The sequence below is a fragment of the Balaenoptera musculus genome, chromosome 10, assembly GCF_009873245.2.
Source record: "Balaenoptera musculus isolate JJ_BM4_2016_0621 chromosome 10, mBalMus1.pri.v3, whole genome shotgun sequence".
In the NCBI taxonomy this organism is placed as follows: domain Eukaryota; kingdom Metazoa; phylum Chordata; class Mammalia; order Artiodactyla; family Balaenopteridae; genus Balaenoptera; species Balaenoptera musculus.
In genome coordinates this window covers 77420988-77444611 of record NC_045794.1, presented here as the reverse complement: position 1 = coordinate 77444611, position 23624 = coordinate 77420988, and the positions used below count along the sequence as shown (strand labels likewise).

The following is a 23624-nucleotide window of genomic DNA, read 5'->3' as shown; positions in this document are numbered from 1 at the left end:
GCGACTTGGGACAGGTGGCCTTACCTTTCTGAATCTTGGTTTTCCCATTTGGAAAATAGGGATAATAACAATGACTACCCCGTGTGAGGATGCAACAAGATAATGCATATAGAGCACTTAGCACAACACCTGCACACAGTAACCCCAGAAAACTGGTAATGGTGACTGTCATGGTCATTGTTGAGGTGGTTGTTATCACAGGGTAGCCTGTTAAGCTGAAGGCGGCTTAGACTCAAAGGTCTGGATTTTTGCAAGCAACGAACTACTAAAAATAGGAGGCAGTGTTTACTCTCATAGCTTCGGGGAACAGCTATGACTTGGTCTCTGACCAAGTAGATTCAGTGGTGGAATAAATGGCCTTCCAACTGCATCTCAGCTCAGACCACATCCTGACTGGACCTCACTCCAGGGAGGTTTGGACAACCCAGAAAAGCAGCCCAAGCAAAGTTCGATAGGCCAGGCCCTTCAGAAGGCTTCCCAAGAGGAGTGGGCCTATGGTCTTTCCTTTTTTACCTAGGAAAATGCCAAAATGGCACTTCCTGTGTTCATCTCACCACCACCACCTAGCACCCCATGTAGTGCTAGGTCCAATGTCTTAGGGAATCACAGAACACAGGGCTCTGAGGCAGAACATAGACTCCTTACTTCCCAGGAGCTGAGCAGTGAAGGGGACTTATGCTACAACCCACCCTGTGGACCGTCCTGACCATAATCCTAGGAGTTGAGAACCACCCAAACTTGATCCACTCCTGGTCCAAGGGACCCATCAAAGAGTAGAGACTCACCTCCAGAAACAATACCTCCCAAAGTCTCTTAGAGACCTGCCATATGCCTCTGAACCTTAATTGGAAACTGTATACATTTCCTGGATTTGATGTTTCCAACCATAGAAAATATGATCTAAATGCCAATATATTGTGCAGCTCACCTGACTTCATACACACACACATATGGTATGTATGTGTGTTATGTATGTGTGTACGTGTGTGTGTTGTACAAATACGGAGGATTGACAATTTTCTTTTTCTCACTTCGTCTTGACCCACATCTTGCAATCTATAATATGTGCCATGTACATCTAAGCCTATAGTGGTATCACAGTCACCAGCAAGTGATGAATGATGTCTAATCTCTTAAAGACTTTTTTATTATAACTATTTTATTTTTGTTATCAAACTTTTGGTGAAAATTTCCCAGTAAAGTCAATAGAGAAGGGAATAGGAGGCAAGAATAAAAAAAGATTGTTGTACAGTGTATCAAGATATTATATGATGCATCAAGAGTGAGTACCCATGCTTACTTTTTACCCACACATAGATACAAAAGCATTGGATAGAATCACGGATCCTAGGGTTTGAAAGAGATTTAAGACTATCCACACATTGGTTAACTGAAAAAAACTAACACAATAATCTGCAGACAATATGACTGTCTACACTAAAAAATCTAAAAGACTCTCTGACAAACCACTAGAATTAAAAAGGTTGTTGGATACAAATGAACATTCAAAAACAAAAAAAAGTTATCCCATATCCCAACAGAAAACTAATAGAAGGTATAATTTAAAACCAAGATTCCATTAACAGCAGCAACAAAAACTTGGGGAACTTATAAACAAATCTAATAAAGGGAATACAAGATCTTTATGGATAAAGCTTGATTGAGGCACGTAAAAGATCTAAATAAATTAAAGGATATGCCATGTTCATGTATGGGATGGGAAGACTCAAAGATGGCAATTCTCTCCAAATTAATCTATAAATTCATTGCAATTACAATTAAAATCCATAATTTTTTCCCATGGCACTTGATAAGTTGATCCATAAGTTAGTATCAGGACAAAAAATAACCAAGATAACTCACAAGAGCAATATCCTCAGCAAGGCCATTCCTCAGGGCCCTGCCAACTCCCTCACTCCCCCACCTCTGATAATCCGAACCACAGTATCCTATTTTATCATTTCCACACAGTTACAGACATGTACAATTATCTCATTTATTCACATATTTATATATTTAGGACAAGGGTTTTGCCTTATTTACCACCATATTCCCAGGGTCTGGAGCAGCACCTAGCACATAGTAGGTACTCGATAAATATTTGTTGACTTCCTTATGTAAAATGTAAATACATACAAAACTATGCTACATGGTATTTATAGGCTCCTAGTTATGTTGTAAAAGATTAAAAACACGGACAGGAAGGATACACAATACCTTTAGGGTAGAGTTTATCTCGGGGGAGGGTAGGTGGTCAATAGGTTCAGAGAGTAAGACAAAGAGACCTTAAACTCAATCTGTGATTTTTTTTTTAATTTTGAAGGCAATACAACAACATGTATGAAACCTGTTTATCTGAGTGGTGGTTATGAAGTATTGTTACAGTATTCTCTGTACTTTTCTGATCAAGGTATTTCATAATGAAAACGGGTGTTTTTTTTTTTTTAAAGATTGATTTGAAATAAAATTATAGAGATGGAGAACAAATCAATAGTTGCCAAGGGTTAGGGATGGGAGGATGGTGACTCTAAATGGGTAGCATGAGGGAGATCTTAACAGTGATTAAGAAGTTTGCATCCTGATTTCGGGGGTGGCTACACTAATCTGCTGGTGATAAAATGGCATAGAACTATGCATACACTTTATAACAATGTCAGTTTTCAGATTCTGCTTGTGCTACAGTTATATACGATGTAACCACTGGGGGAAATTCCATGAAGGGTACACAGTTCCTCTCTGTCCCTCTCTGTACTATCTTTGCAACTACCTTTATAATTTTTATATAATATAAATTTATAACTATTTCAAAAATTTTACAAATAGAAGAATATGTAGTTTACCCAAAATAACATTGTTTCTAGTTAACAGATGAGAGAAGTGAGGCCCCTAAGAACAAAAGTGATTTGTAGTAGGTGGTGTATGGGGCAGGGCAGGGAGGCCTGCAGCACCTGTAGTTTTCTTTGAACAATCAAGTCAGCAAATGCACGGGTCTAGATCCCTTGGTAGCCCTTCCTCTGATATAACAGTGACTCCCAGGAACTGACTCAGGCTGCATAGCAAGGCTGGAGATCCCAGATATTAGATCATAGATCAGATGTTAAAATCGGATAACCTGGCTTCAAATCCCAGCTCTGCCACTTGGTAAAGGGATGGCCTTCTATTTCAACCTCTTTGAACCTCATCTTCTTCATCTGCAAAATGGGAACAATGTGATTATATGCCACTCATGGTGTTTAAATCAAATAATACATGTAAAGTGCTCAGCATAAAACTTGCCACATAGTAAGAGTGCAATTAAAAGTCAAGAAACACAGCCTATTACCTGGGAAATAAACCCAAATACATCTACTATTTGTCCCAAGGACTGGCCTATGCATGATACTGTCCAACCACATAATCAGGTTTTTGTGCTAGGTGAAATGTGAAGGGTCTTATTGAGAAGTATTAAATTGTGGGTAAGTGGAGGTAGGGATAAGGACAGGGGTGAGGCAAACTCAATAAAATTACCACAATTGCCTATTAGAAAATAGCTGGGAGAACCATATCCCCACCAGAAAAAGAAAAGAATATAAACCAAAATGGCTCACAGTGTTTGTGTAACCCTATAGACGACAATAAGGTATAATCACAAATTCAATGCCAAGAGAATATATAGACTCTATTAGATTAACCAGACATAAAGCCAAAAATAGCTATATACTTAAAGTTCCCAAAGACTACTGCAAGACTATAGATTACGGTTGTTTAAAATTAAAAAGAAAAATGAGGGCATTTCTTTTCTTTTGGTCATGAACCAACTAAATTTAAAACTACTGGAACTAGATTTAATCTGTGAGAGGAGACGGACCAGGCTCCACTTTCAGTTGGCCGAAGAAAAGCATTCCAGCTCCAGGAGCGTTCACACACACAAGAAATTGGAGACTGCATTTATTCTCAAAAGGTACATTAAAGTTGACAACAAACCCACTTGAAATTCTGAAATCAGAACAACAAAGGATGGTAAAAAGAACTGGTCTTTCAACTGAATTTGTAATGACAGGGTCTGCAACATATCTTTAGAAATACATAAATCAGGTATCTAAAAGAGGGAACAATCTAAAATGCAACTCATTTTTAAAACTAAATCACAAAAATTAGTTAAAATATGTGAAGTAATCCTGAAGTATCAACTTGGAATCAGTCAAATACATGTCTACTATAAAAAGAAAAAAAAGTCAAGAATATTTTATTTTCAGTAATGAGTGAGACTCCAAAAGCAGGACCATCTCCCCTCACAAACGCTTTTAAATCAGTAACACTTATAACGAAAAGTGTTACAGGATTTTAAGAACACTAGTAAATCTAAGTTTAATACCCATCACATATTTTGCAAAAGAAATAAAGTCGAGGTAATAAAAGAACTCTCAGTAAATCCCTAATTTTAAAGTATTGCTGACCAGAAGAACTGGTACCTTGTGTTTCTGGTTGGATTATTCAATTTGCTAATTCTGTTAATTGTCCATTGTTAATTCAGTATTAACAGAATGTAGTAAAATTTTCTTAAGGTACTGCTTATATAATGGTGAAATTCTTTTAAAATTTTTATTTAAAACACAAAGATCAATGGTCTACAAGTAAAAATTTCTCTCTTAATTTCCAGTGTCTGAGAGCTGATACTTCCCACTAACTCTCTTATACAACATTCTTACTAGCAATATGGGTAAATATGTATTCATATTATCAGTCAGAACAACAGAATTCTCTGCAATGAATTAATTTCATATTAACTATAAAAGAAAAAAAGAATTACATCTAAAGAAATAAGATAAGAATAATAAAAGGAACCAGAATATTTCTTCTCATAGATAATAAAAATGGAAAAAATCATGTCAATTCCATTAGTAAATTGTTAATTAAAAGATGGATTTGGGAAAGAGTATCTTCTAAAGTCTTAATGGATTTTAAAAATTAGAAAAATTGGACAGTAGAGATTATAATAGTCAAGAAAAATCTTTGTTTCACTTTTAAGCTTTCTTACAGAATATGTAAAGAGCTGTAAAAATGAAAGTACTGTAATAATGAAGGTCAATTTTAGTCAAAGTAAGAAAAGGAGATTCAAAGTTAAGCTACAATTTCCTATCTCAATTCCCTATCTTGATGTTATCTACATTCTTCCCTAAATTTAAAACCATTTTTAACTTGTTTTAATTCATTCCCATGAGAATTCAGATTATAAAAATGCATGTATGTGAAAATGTTAAGAGCACCTGAACTTAGAAACCAATTTATTTTTCCCTTCTTACTTCAAAAACAATTTATTTACAAATTTCTAAACCAAGTAATCCCCCAGGTGCTTCCTGCCAGTTGGGAAGAACATTCTATTTAGGGACAACATGAAACAACACATTTCACCTCCTCTGTCTTCCTGCTGGCTTCTAATGTGTCACTGGGAAACTGAGAGTTTGAAATTAAGAGTTTTGATTAGACAGGCTTTCTGTGCCTGTTGGTTTATTTCCTTTAAGGCGTTAAGTCTCTGTATGATAATGAAGTAGCTTACAAAGCCACTGAGATTCAGACATTAAATGGGAAATTTAGTTTAGTTTAGTTGTTTCCCCCTTTTTGCTGACAGCTAAATCCTATTCTGAAGTGACTGTGTCCTTGTTTAAGATGTTTTGAGGGTGGTGAAAGAGCTGGGTTTTGAAAGAGCTGTTTTCCAAAAAAGCAGGTAATTTGTGAAATAAAATACTTGTCAAAATTCTGTAATTCCCAAAGAGTTGGCTATAATCTAAAAGGTATTTGGAGGAGCTACTATGATCATTTATGAAAAAATTTAAGAACAACTTGAGTCACAACTTTTTTGAAACTTGACTTATATCTTTGTTTCATCTGTAATAAGTGTTAACTATTTAAAAACTTAAAAATAAGAAATGAAGTGTTTTTGTATAGGTGGAATGCTTTAAGCATTTGGCATCATAAGCAGATCAAATATCCCATGGGGGGTAGAATCGAGATACAGAGTCGGATCACTGTGGTAATAAGCACAGGCAAAGTTAATCTCCTCTCCAGGACCACATTTCACTTGCAGGAAATCAATTTAGCTGTCCCTTGAACTGGCCACTCCTCTGGTATCATGAGTAGGTGCAGAGGATAAGTGGTTGGTATGCAAAGAAACAAACACAAAAAGAGAGACAGAGAAGAGAGAGAACTAGGATAAGGAGATAGAGAGTGGGGATGACAGACAGTTGTTAAAGAAGGAACTTTATTCCATAGTTGTGCTTAATCAATGTCTTTTGATCAGAACTAATGGAAGATGGTATTATTGCACATTTAAAAAAATGTTTTTTTCAGATTCTGCCCTAGGATTTCTCAAGACAGTCAGTTGTTTTAACTGGAGCCACAGGCAAAGCATGAAGCCCTGTGCATATCTCATAGCTCTGGATGTCTCTGGTCATGCGGGGTCTGAGATTCTCAGGCTGCTGGGCCAGGCCTTTTGCTGGTTCTAAAGGCCTGGGGCAGACACATAACACTCCAGAGACATCCTCTGTGGAACAGAGACTTAACTTCCAGGTCATTTAATTAGCGAATGAACAAGCTTATTTGGTCTGAATACTAAATATGCTGTTTAAAATTTAACAGCTTTTTAAGGAAAACCATCAATTTATAGTTAACAATTTAAAAGACAGTAACTTATTTAAACCTGAAATATTAATTGGTGCAACCTTTTTGGAACATGATTTGGAAATACCCATTAAAATGTTAATGTCTATATCCTTTGACGCAAAAATTTCATTGCTAGAAATTTACTCAACATATATATTCCCACAGATACACAGCAACATTAGCACAGAGATCTACTCTGTGATGTTTACTGCATCATTGTTCATAATACCAGAAAGCTGGAAACAACCTAAATGCCCACTGGTAGTGGGGGTTGATTCAATCGGCAATGGTGCATTCATACCATGAAATACCGTACAGATGTTAAAAGAATGATGTAAAGTTTTTTGTTACCATAAAAGATATATAAAGCTATCCAGCTATAGCGAGGTCCCAAATATTAAATTAAAAAAGCAAATTGCAGAACAGAATGCATAGTATGATACTATTTGTGTATGCTTTGTAAAAACGATTTAAATATATGCGTATCTTGCATTAAAAAAAAATTCTGGAAGAAATAAAAGAAACTTTTAATGATAGTGACCTCTGGAGAGTGGAACTAGGAGTGTTTGCAATTTTATTTTTCACTTCATACCCTTCTGAACGGATTCGATTTCTAATCATGGTAATAACCACGTTATTACTTTTAGAACAACTGAAAAACTAGCTAATAATAAGAGCTTATACTAAACCTACATTAACAGAAACAGAGCGATGCTCTTTTATGGGACAGTCCTCGGAAGCCACTTTGCCTAATCACGTTCTCATCTCTACCAGGATAACTAAGCCTACGCGAACGGACGTTAACCCATTAGCTACACAGCAGAATGTTCAACACAGCCGTTTACTCTGCATACCACAGTCACCTGGGGTGTTTCCACTATTAAACACGTTGACGTCGGTCAGTTTCTAAACATCTTTCTTCCGACGCTACGTTCCATGAGGTCCAGGAGCCCGGAGCAGCGCCGCCGGGACGCGCCTGGGAGGAGCTGCCTCGCCACAGCCGCGATTGCGCGGTTGAGCTCCGCACTCAAGCCGGCTACACACAAAGAACTTTTTCTACATCACCCAGTGGCGCCAGGATCACTTCCCTGTCAACAGCCTGTGTGCACGTCGCAGACTTTAGAGCCAGCCCCTGTAGCAACTCCGTTTGAAAATTCTCATGTAGAAAGGGCAGGAACTCTCATAAGTAAGATTCCTCCTCCGGCAAACAGACACACTTTCTTGTCCTCACTCCTGTCTTTTTCATTCTCCCTTAACTAGTTCCTAGAAATATCCACCCGGGCTATTTCGTTTCTAGTCTTATGTCTATAAATCAAAGTCAACTGTTTCCAGTCTCTCCTACTGAGTCTTGGTTTTTACCTCCTTGATTAACCGTAAAACTTCTCTCCTCTGAGGCTTCATTAACCTGCTCATTTCAAGTCTTTTAGAAACGTTGGGTTTGACGTTCCGTAGCTTAAATATTTCTTCTAAATCTAAAATATTCCTCCACTAAAATTATATTTCAATGAAGCAGTTTTTGAAAAATAGTCATTTTGCTGCGAGTATTCTGAGGCTTAACTGCAGTGCCAACAAGTAGAAACTTGTTATTTGGCCAGTTAGTGTTAAGGGGGAAGCCAGTACGTTTAAAGAATTAACTCATCATATTACTTGGTAATCTCTCTCATTTCTTCACAAACAATCTCTAACTTGCTCCTCAAATAGTTATAACATAAATGAAGGAAAGGATTGTGATTCTCACGTGTAACTTGGGAAGCTAACTTTTCCGCAGTCTATTTCTCCCAAGCCTTGCTTTCCCTCCCTCCAATAAAACAGTAAGAACAGTAAATGGCAATCAAATCTCAAGGTTTAACCCCAGAGTAGTCTCTCTGGTTACTGGATTGAGAAATGTTATCAGAAAATAAGGGGAAAAGGTGCCTTTTTCTAAGTTTGGGGCTAGTCCAGTGTCAGTAGCTAAAACTGTACTTTACTATATCGGTAACTCTTAAAAGTCTAGATACTTGCTTATTTTTGTCATAAATCCATAGTAACAATGGATTTGTTTGTCAGCCTTCTCAGATTTGGCACTAATGGAAGGTGCTGTTAACAGCCCTCAAAACTGAAGTTCCTTTATTTCTTCTGCCACTTGAGAAAAAATTCTGCCACAAAATTCTAATAACTCTAAGTTCCTACGAATCAATTTGGAAACATCTACATGTGTTTTTCCTAGAAAAAGTGCCAGACATCAATTTTATCTGGCAACCATCAAAATATATCAGACCACAAAACTATACATTCCTGGACCTCACAAGAAGCATGGCAAGGAATTTCAGCCAGCCAACCAAAGGGTTCAGGGGCAGCTCCATCTGTAATGTACAACTTGGGTAACAACACTGAAATTAACCACTGCTACCAAGACAGTAATACCCCCGCCCCCCCAACCCACCAAGAAAAGTAATGGGTGGAAATTTCAAATCAACCTTCTCAATTTCTGGTTTGTGATTCCATAGGATTATTTAACCCACCAGCACACAAATCTCACTTTCACAAAGACAACCAGAAAGCCTAAGTAAATGGAATTTTTATTTGCACATTCTGTGTTATTTCATGTGAAGACAAGTGACAGAAAACATGCGCATTTAGGGAAAAGAACCATTTCCTAGAATGTCACCGTTGGTATAACTTCTGTAACTAGAGTATGGTATACTTGCTGTACATAGTGACCTTGCAACAGAAAGTGTCTTTGGAATCTATCAGATATTTGTTCAACACCTAAAATGAAAAACATAGTGGGGATTAAAAGGCACTTCCTGTACAGAATTTGCCATCTAGCTAGAGAAGATACCACTTTAAGAGTTCAAAAAGTTGTAAGACTGGAGGTGGAGAGGAGGGGAGCAAGGAATGATTGTTTTTCCTTATGTCTTTCCATACTCCTTGGTTTTTTTGAACCACGTTGCATGTATGACTTTGATAAGAGTGTAAGAGCTACATAACAATAGCACAGGGAAGGAAGGAGCAGGTAACAAGCAATACGAAGAATTCTGCTCTAGCCAGAAACTTGATGGGGGAAATAGGGTACATGCAGATCCTTCCCTCTGCTTTATGTCCCAGATCAAGTTCACTCTGTCTCCAGAATCCCCCACAAATTCTTCCCCTTTGCCCTCCTCCCCACCACTGCCTTGGGCTGCAATGACCTCCCCACAATCACCTTCCTCTGATGCATGAGTTCTGACATTTTCTGACCCCTTCGGCAGTCCAGCAAAGACTGTGGACCCCACCTCAGAATACTGTGTTTACATAATAAAATTAAATACACAAATCACAAAAGATGAATTCTATTAAAAAATGCGTATGTCAAATTATTTTTAAGTCTGACAAAAGTTCATGCATACTTCTTTATTAATTCATTAAATGACAAGATGTAGCTGTGGGTCTAATGGCTACAGTAATTTTGGTTTAGTGAAAAGTGTAAAGGATATTTTGAGATATCTGCAACACCTGTATTATTATATCAAAATACCTGATTTCTGTTGGTGATAAACTCACATCTTCTGCTAATTCTACTGTGATCTGTTGCCCAGATTCATATTTGAAAAAAATGTTCAATTTCAATTAGAGGTTAGTGACAATGTTAATTTTTTCCCTATCCAAGTTCATAGATCCCAAGCTTTCTATCCATGGGTCTCTTGCAAGTCAAAGGACTGGGATAAGAAGCCCTGATCTAGGGTCATGCCCGACCAAACCACCCTCCACAATGCCACAAATCTTACGCTGTCATTCTCCTGCTCAAAACTCTTCAATAGCTCCCTTGCTTCCCAGGTAAAATACAAACCCTTCTGAAAGGTAGGTAAAGCCCTTGCCCTGTTCTCTGCTTACCAGCTGAGGCTTATCCCCACTTGGGTTTCGTCTTTTGCATTTGAAGCTCCACCCACAACAGTACGTTTTCCCCTTGGGACTCCTTCACCCTCCTTGTCAGGCCAACTCTTTCTTAAGCGCCAGGTCAAAAGCCACCTCCTCTTTGATGCCTTCAAGCAGACCCAGGTGTTTCATCTCAGCTTCCACTGTTCTTTGTACATACCTTCTTATATTGATTACTGTATTGCATTATAATTGCTGGCATGTGTGTCTCCCTACTACTCACAATCTCCCTGACAGTGGTGACTGTGTTTTAATTTTCTCCAGGACTTTGCCTCCTGCCTGGCACATGTAGATGCTCAGAAAATATCTGTTGAATGATGCAGTGAATGAATGCCTAAATAAATCAAAGAGCTAAATATGAAGAGGGAAAAGGCAAAGATTACAGTGTCTAATCTGGGTTAATGGAGAAAAAGTGAAATGGAGTATAAAAGAAAATACTGTGTTCATAAAGTCTTACGTTAAGGACATTTCACATATTCTAATTTTTCCAAAGATCATCCATGAATGCAGTAGAAATTAATTGTCCATTAAAACACAGCAGTTGTTCTGGTATTCTGATTATACATAAATATGCTATATAAAAAGACCTCAACCTAAAAATAGGTTGCATTCCAAAACAAGGTTTGCAAACCAGTTATCTAGAATTTAGAATACAATTTCCCTCAGAAGCCAGTTAAAACCGGGGATCATACAAAAGCCCATTTGATTTGTAATGTGCCTGTGGCTCCATGTTTAATTGAAAAGTGGTAGAAAATAATACTATTCAATACTATTGCAGTATAGCCAGTTAAGCAAAACAGTAAGCAGAAGTGAATGTGAACATCATTTATCTTGAATATTAACAATTAGAAGAAAGATAGGTTTAATTTTAGCAGGGTGAGAAAGCCCAGAGAGGTATTTGTGAAGATCAGAAGAAACTTCTGGTTATTTCAGCAGTAAAAGATAGTAGCCCTAGATCTTTTTTTTTTTTCAATTGAAGTATAGTTGATTTAAAATATTGCATTGCATTAATTTCAGGTGTACTGCATAGTGATTCAGGTGTTGGGTTTCTTTTTGCAGATTATATTGCTTTATAAGTTGTTACAAGATATTGACTGTAATTCCTTGTGCTATACAGTAAATCCTTGTTGCCTATCTATTATATGTATAGTAGTTTGTACCTAGCTCTGTAATATGTATAATTTCATTTCAAGACTTAAGACCTTTCCTTTTGGCCCACAAATGTCTCACACAAAGGAAAAAGAGAAATTATTTTTGCAATACTTGAAAAAGTTTTGGAAGACAAAGAGGAAGGGGGAATGGAGTTAAAAAGGCTATGTGTAAAAATCCTCACCAAAATACTAGCAAACAGAATCCAACAGAACATTAAAGGGATCATACACAATGATCAAGTGGGGTTTTTTCCAGGAATGCAAGGATTCTTCAATATACACAAATCAATCAATGTGATACACCATATTAACAGATTGAAGGAGAAAACCATATGATCGTCTCAATAGATGCAGAAAAAGCTTTTGACAAAATTCAACACCCATTTATGATAAAAACCCTACAGAAAGTAGGCATAGAGGGAACTTACCTCAATATAATAAAGGCCATGTATGACAAACCCACAGCCAACATCGTTTTCAATGGTGAAAAACTGAAACCATTTCCTCTAAGATCAGGAACAAGACAAGGTTGTCCACTCTCACCATTATTATTCAACATAGTTTTGGAAGTCTAGCCACAGCAATCAGAGAAGAAAAAAAAAAAAAAAAAAAAGGAATCCAAATCGGAAAAGAAGAAGTAAAGCTGTCACTGTTTGCAGATGACATGATACTATACATAGAGAATCCTAAAGGTGCTACCAGAAAACTACTAGAGCTAAGCAATGAATTTGGTAAAGTAGCAGGATACAAAATTAACGCACAGAAATCTCTTGCATTCCTATACACTAATGATGAAAAATCTGAAACAGAAATTAGGAAACACTCCCATTTACCATTGCAACAAAAAGAATAAAATACCTAGGAATAAACCTACCTAAGGAGACAAAGGACCTGTATGCAGAAAACTATAAGACACTGATGAAAGAAATTAAAGATGATACAAACAGATGGAGAGATATACCATGTTCTTGGATTGGAAGAATCAACATTGTGAAAATGACTATACTACCCAAAGCAATCTACAGATTCAATGCAATCCTTATCAAACTACCAATGGCATTTTTCACAGAACTAGAACAAAAAATTGCACAATTTGTATGGAAACACAAAAGACCCCGAATAGCCAAAGCAATCTTGAGAAAGAAAAATGGAGCTGGAGGAATCAGGCTCCTGGACTTTAGACTATACTACAAAGCTACGGTAGTCAACACAGTATGGTACTGGCACCAAAACAGAAATATAGATCAATGGAACAGGATAGAAAGCCCAGAGATAAACCCACACACATATGGTCACCTTATGTTTGATAAAGGAGGCAAGAATATACAATGGAGAAAAGACAGCCTCTTCAATAAGTGGTGCTGGGAAAACTGGACAGCTACATGTAAAAGAATGAAATTAGAACACTCCCTAACACCATACATAAAAATTAACTCAAAATGGATTAAAGACCTAAATGTAAGGCCAGATACTATAAAACTCTTAGAGGAAAACAGAGGCAGAACACTGTATGACATAAATCACAGCAAGATCTTTTCTGACCCACCTCCTAGAGAAATGGAAATAAAAACAAAAATAAACAAATGGGACCTAATGAAACTTAAAAGCTTTTGCACAGCAAAGGAAACCATAAACAAGACGAAAAGACAACCCTCAGAATGAGAGACAATATTTGCAAACGAAGCAACTGACAAAGGATTAATCTCCAAAATTTACAAGCAGCTCATGCAGCTCAATATCAAAAAAACAAAGAACCCAATCCAAAAATGGGCAGAAGACCTAAATAGACATTTCTCCAAAGATCTGCAGATTGCCAACAAACACATGAAAGGATGCTCAACATCACTAATCATCAGAGAAATGCAAATCAAAACTACAATGAGGTTTCACCTCACACCAGTCAGAATGGCCATCATCAAAAAATCTAAAACAATAAATTCTGGAGAGGGTGTGGAGAAAAGGGAACTCTCTTGCACTGTTGGTGGGAATGTAAATTGATACAGCCACTATGAAGAACAGTATGATAGTTCCTTAAAAAACTAAAAAAAGAACTACCATATGACCCAGCAATCCCACTGCTGGGCATATACCCTGAGAAAACCATAATTCAAAAAGAGCCATGTACCACAATGTTCATTGCAGCTCTATTTACAATAGCCAGGACATGGAAGCAACCTAAATGTCCATCAACAGATGAATGGATAAAGAAGCTATGGCACATATATACAATGGAATATTACTCAGCCATAAAAAGAAATGAAATTGAGTTATTTGTAGTGAGGTGGATGGACCTAGAGTTTGTCATACAGAGTGAAGTAAGTCAGAAAGAGAAAAACAAATACCATATGCTAACACATATATATGGAATCTAAAAAAAAAAAAACCATGGTTCTGAAGAACCTAGGGGCAGGACAGGAATAAAGACGCAGACGTAGAGAATGGACTTGAGAACACGGGGAAGGGGAAGGGGAAGGGTAAGCTGGGATGAAGTGAGAGAGTGGCATGGACACATATACACTACTAAATGTAAAATAGATAGCTAGTGCGAAGCAGCCACATGGCACAGGGAGATCAGCTCGTGCTTTGCGAAGACCTAGAGGGGTGGGTTAGGGAGGGTGGGAGGGAGACGCAAGAGGGAGGAGATATGGGGATATATGTATATGTGTAGCTGATTCACTTTGTTATAAAGCAGAAACTAACACACCATTGTAAAGCAATAGTACTCCAATAAAGATGTTAAAAAAGTGGGGGGGGGTGATATGTGTGTTCTGTAAAGTTTACCTGAGGTCAAATTGGTCAAGCTAGGGAGGAAAAAAAAAAAGAAGGAAGCAAGGTATACATGGCATGAAATATGTGGTGATTATTACTGCTGCTCACCTAATTTGTCTGTTTTTCTCCTCCTCCTGGGCACAGGGAGGACTGGACTGCCTGGCCCTCTCGTGGTTGGGTGGCACCATTTTGCAGAGTTCTGGCCAATGAGTTGGGAATAGAAGTGACAGCATTTAAATGCCAACAAGACATCCTCGGATTTCTCCTTTCCCACTGGCTCCCACCATGTTTGAGGAGGTAGCTGCTTTGCCAGCCTTGGTTCCAGAATGACTAAGAGAAGAGTTTCCCTGGTGACACATGTATGGGTAGAGAAATCTGTGTTACTTTAAGAAGCAATCCTTTGTTGTTTTAAGCCTCTGAGACTTTGGGGTTGTTTGTTTTGCAGCATAACCTAGCTTATTATGACTGACACATTATTCAAATAATTTACCTCCAGAGAAAGGAAAAGCGTGATAGGGAAGAGATGGTGTGTTATGGTTGCCATGGATAGAGCCCTAAAGGAGATTAGTGGAAGAGAGGAAAGGTGTAAATTCAGATGTAAAGGATTCTTCCAAGCTGGGTGCCCAGGGCTTGGGGAGATCTTGTATTACTTCTGAAATCAAAGTCCTAATAATATTATAATTACAAATTGGGCAAAGTCATAGCACTCTTGATATTAACTACATACGACTAAAAGGTACATGGCCTAGCATACACCACTGAGGTATATGCTGGCTGCAGGCCTCAGAGCTTAAAAGCATTTGTAAGCTTACTCAGAAAAAGGATAGAAGAGTGAATAAAAGCATGGATTTTGGAATTAGATGGGCCTGAATTCAAATCTCAGTTCTACTTCTTAAATCAGCCTAAGTGTCAGTCTTCTTATCTCTAAAGTGGAGATAAAAACAGAACCTACTTCAAAGGTTTGATGGGAGCACTAATTGAGGTCATATCTGTAAAGCATCAAGTGCACTGTCTGGTATTACTAAATCTTCTAGCTTTTTCCAGTCCCCTGGAAGCCCAAGGGTTGGCTGGTTATAGAATGACTGCCTCACTGTCCTGCCTTGAACATAGCAAATCCCATGCCTACCCAATGCAGCTTCAAACTGGATCTCATGGGAGCTTTCAGCCGTTACCAGGCTCAGTGCTGTATCTCTGCTTATGACTTCTGCACACTCCCACCCTCCTAGGCTATCAAGACCAGTGCCCCACTTTAAAAGAGATCCAGGAAAATCCAAATATGCAAGATGATAGATTGGGGCAGGATTATTCATGCTCCAAGATCCTTGTCATTATGCCAAAGAGTCCAAAAGTTTCCTTAGTCCTTTGCAGGTTTCTTTCTTTCCTTTTAATAAATTGTTTGACAGAGAAAAGAAAAATAAAACTCAATGACTTCTTTATCCATTAATGATTGATCAAAAATGAGAAAGATCTACGTAAGTGGGAAAAATGACTTGCAAAAGCATATCCTCTGCCCACAATTTTCTGGGAGCACATCTACTGTGTTGGCCAGGAAGCAGAGCACAGACAGACCTCCAGGTCCCTAAACAATGAAAATTCATCCAGAGGGTTATTGTGATAATGGCTGACACACATCAGATTCCTGTTTCTTCATCACAACCAAGATCTAAAAACCCAAGTCCAAACTCTATGATTATAGGGTAGTGCGCAAAGATCCATAGCCAGGAGAAAACACAACTTCTTCTGACCAGGATGAAAATGGAGTCAACTGACTCCAGCTGTGAAAAAGTACAGAGTTAAGAGGGTGTTACTATTTTTTCAAAATAAATGAGAATATATTATGGCACAGAAGCAAAATCTACATTACAATTTAAGTCGAAACTGAGACTCCACAGGAACATGGAAATTGCCCCTTCTCAGGCCACTCTCACCCCAATGGCAGAGAGGTTGCTCCTGTATCTTGGCACTTGGGGTACCTCACTGGAAGGGAACAAAAAAGCATGAAGCCACCAAGAGGCCCTAAGAGATTCAGTGTTTGACCCAAGGTCAAACAACCAGAAGTGGACTCCAAATTTTCCAGTTGCTAGTTCAAGGTTCTGCCCACTGTAACACTACTTCCTCCTTTCCTGAGAATGGAATCTGCCACTTACCTCAGCCTGCCTGGCGTGGAAGCCGGCCTTCAAAGGGAAGCATGCATCTGGGGGACTCAAAGCCCCAAACTCCAGGGCAAATGTGAGCCTGCAGACAAGGAAAAGGAGTCGATGTCTGCACCCTCCCCCTAATCTTCTCCCAAGCCAACCCCTCCTTCCCATCCCCTCACATCTAACTTGTCTCCTTAGCTCCACTCTAGCTTTGTTCCGAGCTATTTTCCAAAGGGCCCTTCCAGAGGGATCATATAAAACACAAATGGAGTTCAGTTATTGCCCCATTTAAAAAGCTTTTATCCACTGCCCTCCAGATAAAATTCAAGTGCTTCAGCAAGGCCTATAAGATCTGCCCCGACTTACCTCTGCCTCCTCTTCAGCCTTGTGGGAGAAAGACCTTCCTCACCGAGGGGGTCTAACGACTCCTTTCCGCCCTTTAATACTCAGACAAAAGGCACCTTCCTCCAAGGTCTTCCCTAACCTCTCAAAGCAGGTTGATGGTACCTTGTCCACAGGTAATTATTACTGCCTTTATCTTGGCATTTCACAATAAATTGTTCATGTAGTTAAAGCGCCTAAACAACGTGGTATCCTGAGAGGCAGAACCAGGCTTCAGAGCCCAACAAAAACCTGGGTTTGAACCATGACTTCCCCACTTACTGGGGAAGCCAAGCCTCAGTTTCATTTTCAGTAAATGGGGAAATGCATACCTTAACAGTTTGCTGGGAGGGTTAAATGGAATGACAGTATGAGGTAGAAAACATATTCGATGGCTTAATAAATGTTAGTTCCTCTCCTCTCCATCCCTTCCCATTGGCTATAAGAGCTCCCTTAATGCTAGAACCTTCTTTTTACTCTTTTGTATTCCTGGTGAATAATACAGTAGGCACTTAATAAATGTTGGCAGGAAAAAAACAGAAGAGGGTGGGAGGAATGCAGAGGAGGCAGGAAGGGAGGAAAGGAAGAAGAAAATTAAATAATGAAATGAATGAATGAATGAATGAATGAAGCTAGAAGCAAAAAGAGACCCTGATCTGTTAGAGCTAACAAAGTTACTCTACACACTGGTCATATGACTGTGAGAATGTCATAGCCTTCTCTACTAATAAACTCTGAAAGGATATCTGCAGATACTACTGTCACGAAGAAAAGACCCTGAATCCAGAGACTGGCAGATCTACCAGGAGAAGCCATTGTAGTCCAATATAGGATTGGCACACATACTTTAAAAAATTTTCATTCCCCAAATTGTTCATTCCTATTCCACTCTAAATGCTGGGCTTAACACAAACGAGAATACAAATAAACTGATCTTACTCTAGTGAGGTCTCAATTAACACACATAGATCAGTGGTATGTTATTAAACCAGAGGGGGGGGGGAAGAAGCCTTAATTTGTAGCGCCTGCCAGTTTCTGTGGTGTAAATACTCCCACCATGGGTGATTTCAATCTACTAATGACACACTTACAATGATTTAGTTCCCAAAATCCCTAAGCATTTAACAACTGGCTCTCAGGAGCCCTCAGCACACCACTGATTCTCCATTCCTCTTAATTTTCTCATTTTTGCCATCTTTTTAGTCACTCTGTTGTTTTTTAACATCCTTATTGCCTGATGGACAAGGAAAATAAAAGAGAGAGCAGATGATTTTTCTGTCAGTGGTTCTAGCAAAGGAGATTGAAGAGGGAGGAAGCTGAAACTGCTATGTGTTTGTGGGTTTCAATTATCCCTATTCTCTCTGCCCCTTATTACTGCAGATAACTGAGCACATGCCCTAATCAAATGTGCAAAATATAAACATACTTTCTGATCAAATATAGAATTAATGGCCACAACCTGGTAATAGAAATGAGGCCAAAAAAAGCTATGCTAGAAACCTAAGGGTCAAGTTCATCAAATCACCATCAAGTTCAGCAGAGGGGAAAATGGACAGAGGACCTCAATAGACATTTTTCCAAAGAAGACATACAGATGGCCAACAGGGACATGAGAAGATGCTCACTGTCATTAATCATCAGGGAAATGCAAATCAAAACCACAATGAGACACCACCTCACACCTGTCAGAATGGCCATCATCAAAAATTACAACAAATAACAAATGTTAGCGAAGATGTGGAGCAAAGAACCATCATGCATTGCTGGTGGGAATATAAACTGGTGCAGCCACTTTGGAAAACAGTATGGAGTTTCCTGAAAAAATTAAAACTAGAACTACCATACGATTCAGCAATTCCACTCCTGGGTATTTACCCGAAGAAAACAAAAACACTAAACTGAAAAGATATGTGCATCCCCATGTTCATTGCAGTATATTTACAATCGCAAACATATGGAAAGAACCAAAGTGTGCAGCCATAGATGAATGGATAAAGATGTGATATATATATATATATATACAATGGAATACTACTCAGCCTTTAAAAAAAAAAAGAATGAAATCTTGCCTTTTGTGACAACATGGATGGACCTTGGGGGTATTATGCTGAGTGAAATAAGTCAGAGAAAAATACCATATGATCTCACTTATATGTGGAATCTAAAAACAAAACAAACAAAACAAAATGAAAACAGACCCATAGATAAACAGGTGGAGGGGGATGGGCAGGACAGGTGAAGGGAATTAAGAGGTACAAACTTCAAGTTATAAAATAAGTCAAGGGGATGTAAAATGCGGCATAAGGAACATGGTCAATAATACTGTAATGACTTCGTATGGGGACAAATGGTTACTAGACTTGTGGTGATCATTTCAAAACGTATTTAACTGCCAAATCACTATATCGTACACCTGAAACTAACGTAATATTGTACATCAACTATAGTTCAACTTTTAAAAAGGTGGCAGAGGGCATGTTAAAATGGGAAATCAGACAACTCCTCTGGATAGAAATAAACAGAGAAAATATTTTTCTGAATGTTAAAGATCACAGCAGCTCTCTGGACCAAAATCTAAACAGGAAAAAGCACACCAAACTAACAGAAGGGAAAACCGTTTAGCAAAATGCAAGTTTTTATCTTAACATGGTTGGAAACTGGAGAGATATAAATTTTATGAAGTTCTGTGATGAAGCCTCACTCTCTCTGCCATAGGAAAGGGGCTCCTTGGGTGGTATTTATGCTTAGACAGAAGAGGAAGGCAGCTGGCAATATTTCCTGCCCTCTCACTAGGACTCTGGCTTGCCTTCCCCTTCCCTCTGTTTCTAACAGAGGCAGCACTACCTGAGTAATAATACTTCACGAAATATGCTCCTGATCTCTAGGGCAAGTCAGAGTTCCTATAAGTTAAGGATGCAGTTCAGAGTGAGAATTGTCTATGAAAGCAGTTTTATGGCTCAGTAGATGTTTATTGATGCTACCCCATTCTCTGTGACAACACTCGTGTGATCCAGCCTCTCTCGTTGACAAAGCTCCCGAAGGAATATCCAGGTTTTGCTCCATGATTTCAGCTGACTTACTATCTAGGCATTTGGTACTCTGGGGCTTTTAAGAAGCTTCTGTGGCAACAGCTGTTACTTTACTTTAGTAATAAAGTTAAAGTAACCTGAACTCAAGCCACATAGAGGAAAAAATTAGAAACATCAAAAATATGTGAAGATGAGAATACAAGAAAACCATGCCTACATAGGAGAGTGAAACGAAACTATCACAGATTCATTTTTACAGATAGATATCCAGAAGGGAAGGAACAGAGGGTATTTCCATTCCATTCAAATGAAGGGCAACTTAGTGAAGAAGCAGCTTCTGATACTTTACATAAAAAGAGTTAAAAAATGCACATGACAAAAGTGTGGCATTTGGGGCTGGCTACTTGTTTCAAAACCTGAAAGGAATCAAAGAATGAGACAAAGAGACAGATTTAATCTTAGGGATCCTAAATCACTCAGTCACCCAACTCAGGGAGAAGGTAATTAACTACCCCATTTCACTGGAGTATAATCTGGTCAGCAGGGCTGGGTCAGATGAGCAAACAGAGCAACCTCATGCTCCAAAAGGGGGAAAGTAAGGGAGGAATGAACTGAGCCATTAGGACCAAGAGCGGGTGAAAGAAAGAATGGCTCCCCTGGTGAGGACAGGAGGGTAGGCAGTCACTGGGCCAACAGGCATCACCAGCTGGGCGTGAGTCACATCTGGCAGAGGCAAAAATGAGATCACAAAACAGCATGGATGGCAGGGTTTCGATTTTAAAGCAGCAAGTAGATTAGAAACGTTGAGGAGTTAAAAATTAATGCAAAACTCTGATGTGAATCAAAACATCATGAAAACCAGCAGAAGCTGATTCTTCCGGAGTTCGGTGGAAGGAGCCAAGAACCGGGAATTAGCCCGCAGAGTATTCCCAAGGCCCGCTGTCTAAATTCCAAAGGAAGGAAAACCCAATGTTCAAAGAACTGTAGGGCGTACAGGGTCGCCAAAGAAAAGTACTGATGACTGAAACAAAGGGTAGGAGGGTGCAGCTTTTACAAATACTAAACCTGAGTTTAAAATATCTGTGTTCCAATATGGACTCCGCCCTTGACTTGCTGGGTTGATGGTGTGTGTGTCTCTGTGCACATGTGCACGCGATTCTCCTGATCTCCCCGGGGCTGGGTGTCTTCCTCAGTAAAATGACGGAAATAAATTATGTCATCTGAGAAGTGGTTTCAAGCTTTATTCTAGGAAGTGAAAAAATTGGGAGAGGAGAATGCAGGCCACTTAGTAAACAAAAGGCCTAGAATGAATGACAACTTTTTTGCTCCAAAGGCTAGAAACCTCGGACACAGGAGGGCCTCTGCCTAGCTGTTAGATGTCACCACTGCCACTCCACCCCCACTCCTTGTGCCTAAACCCTCAGCCGAGAAGGGCACGGCCTGGTCCTGGGACATTCCATCCCATGGATTATTTGATGACGTGTCTCTCTCCTACCCTCCTCCCAGAGTACAATTTTCTAAAAGCAGAGAAAAATCCTTCCCAAGAAAATAAACACTCCCAAACAACTGTCCCATTCTGTTACCTATTTGGATTACATAATTGCTATGAAGTCAAGACTTTCTTATTGACACGCCAGAAAAGACCTCTCAGCTCATAAGCTGAACCGCCTTTTCTCCACTGTCCAAAGCCCTAAAAAACCTCCAAGTCCCTAAAAAGCAGTCCCCAGTGCCCACTGAGATAGAATGAAAAACTCCACCGCCTCAACTCTGCTCAGAATGGAAACTCAGATCAAAATATTTTAAATCTGTGGGGATGTAAGTCCTGTATACTATATTCCTCAACAATAACGACAATAACAAACCCTTACTGATGCCCCAAACTGCCCTTCATAGAAGGAGAACACTGATATTTTTTCTGATTCTGTTGAGAATAATTTAGACAAGTGTACAATCTTAACTCTTCTGTTGGCCAGTCTGTAAAATGGGGTGACCGATAATTGGTAACTGGCATCACTTACCAGCCACCGGGTAAAACAGTTAAACCCCCTCCTGACCCACCCCGACACTAGGAAAAAACCACTAGGCCAAGCTGGCTCCAATCCCACAGAGCACAACGCTAATTAAGATACCTATACTTTTCCCGTTGAGGCACCAGTAAAAAGGCTGAGGGTTCCTCTTACAACTTGCTCTAACTTGTTCGTCTGGATCAATGTAGAAATAGCAGCAAATTGCTCTTCGTAATTCCTCTCCAGGAATAAAAAGGACTAGGATATTCCTGGAATGCCTCCTCACTCACAAATTAGAAGGTATACCTCTTGTAATCACTGTACTGTGCTCAGTGTGAAGATTACATGAGATAATGCATGGAATGTGCTGAGCGAGCATCTGGCACACAATAAACTCAATAAATCAATGATGTTACTAATTGTAAAAACAACAACACACAAACAACAAAACAAAACCAAAAAAACGGGGGGGGGGGACTGTTTCCTGATGCTTATCGACTTACTTGGAATAGGGAAGATCGAAACATAAGACAATAATAGTTCCACAGCACAATCCAGAGATGTTTGTGCTGTCCTCTGGTTTTCTTGTAATCAGTCACTTGATAGTCATTAAGAAGAACTTTCCACAATGCCACGGGTACTCACACCCCACTATACATCCAACTCTCAATAACTGAGAGGTAGCAGAGTGTTTGAAATAATGAGGACAGAAATGCAAAAGACCTTAAAGAAATTCCACAGAGCCCCTTGACACCAATCATGTGGAAGTTTTGCCAGAAAAGCCAAACGTCCCACACCACACAATGGTTCTTGGTGGAAAAAGAGGGTAAATAAAGCACAGCTTCTGAGCATCCTTATGAGAAGGCTACCTCCCCATCAGAGACCAGACCTTAAAAGTCTAGCTCTTCTGTAAATTTTAGGTTACAAATAAATTCTTCCTAAGGCACACCTAGCAATCTTTTGTGTTTGGCTCTGCTGTCTGGACACGCACAGTTATGTTTTCCTTCCAGGCACAAAACCGGTTTTTAAGAGCTTCATGAAAATATTCATATTTTCATGATATGCGATTAGCAGGTTTTACTATAATTTATAACTGAATTTTCTTGTTCACTTGGGGCACACACACGATATACTAGGCTCACCTTCCCAGTGACACACCATAGTATGCAGCTATGCAGGACATTTTGTTTTAAAGGCAGAAAAATGAATAATGTCTGAACTCCAGAAAAGATGGTGCATTTGCAACAGTCGTGAGACCGTGTGGCAAAAAAAAAAAAATGGCCATAAAACTCTTACTTTGTATTTTGTACTGTGCCTATTCAACCTGTAAAAATTTTTGTAGTTTCTAAACCAGGTTTTTCGGAAACACAACGGGCGTTAGTATTATGCCTTTTCAAGTTGTAGAAGACCAGGCCACTTGGCAATTCTTGGAGTTTCTAAACCATGCTTTCCAAAATGCAAAGGGCAAGTGTGACCTGTAACTTTAGAGAAGGGCAAGCAACGTTCTACCTCTGGCTGAATATTTAGTTATTTCACTTGACGTAAGTTTTTATGGCAACCCTCTATTACCATGAAAGTGTATGTCCTCTACGATTCAAAGTAATTAAGTGCAACTTG

The 23624-nt window shown here is 39.0% G+C and overlaps 1 protein-coding gene across 2 annotated transcripts in view; it reads right to left on the bottom strand.

Annotated features, from left to right (window-relative positions):
* Positions 1 to 8194, bottom strand: part of CRADD (CASP2 and RIPK1 domain containing adaptor with death domain) — a 252213-nt gene extending 244019 nt beyond the window's left edge. For both annotated transcript variants that reach the window (XM_036865369.1, XM_036865370.1), the window contains exon 1: positions 7503 to 8194. The gene's annotated coding sequence lies outside the window, so the exon portion shown is untranslated. The remainder of the gene's footprint in view (positions 1 to 7502) is intronic.
* Between the last annotated feature and the right edge of the window lie 15430 nt (positions 8195 to 23624).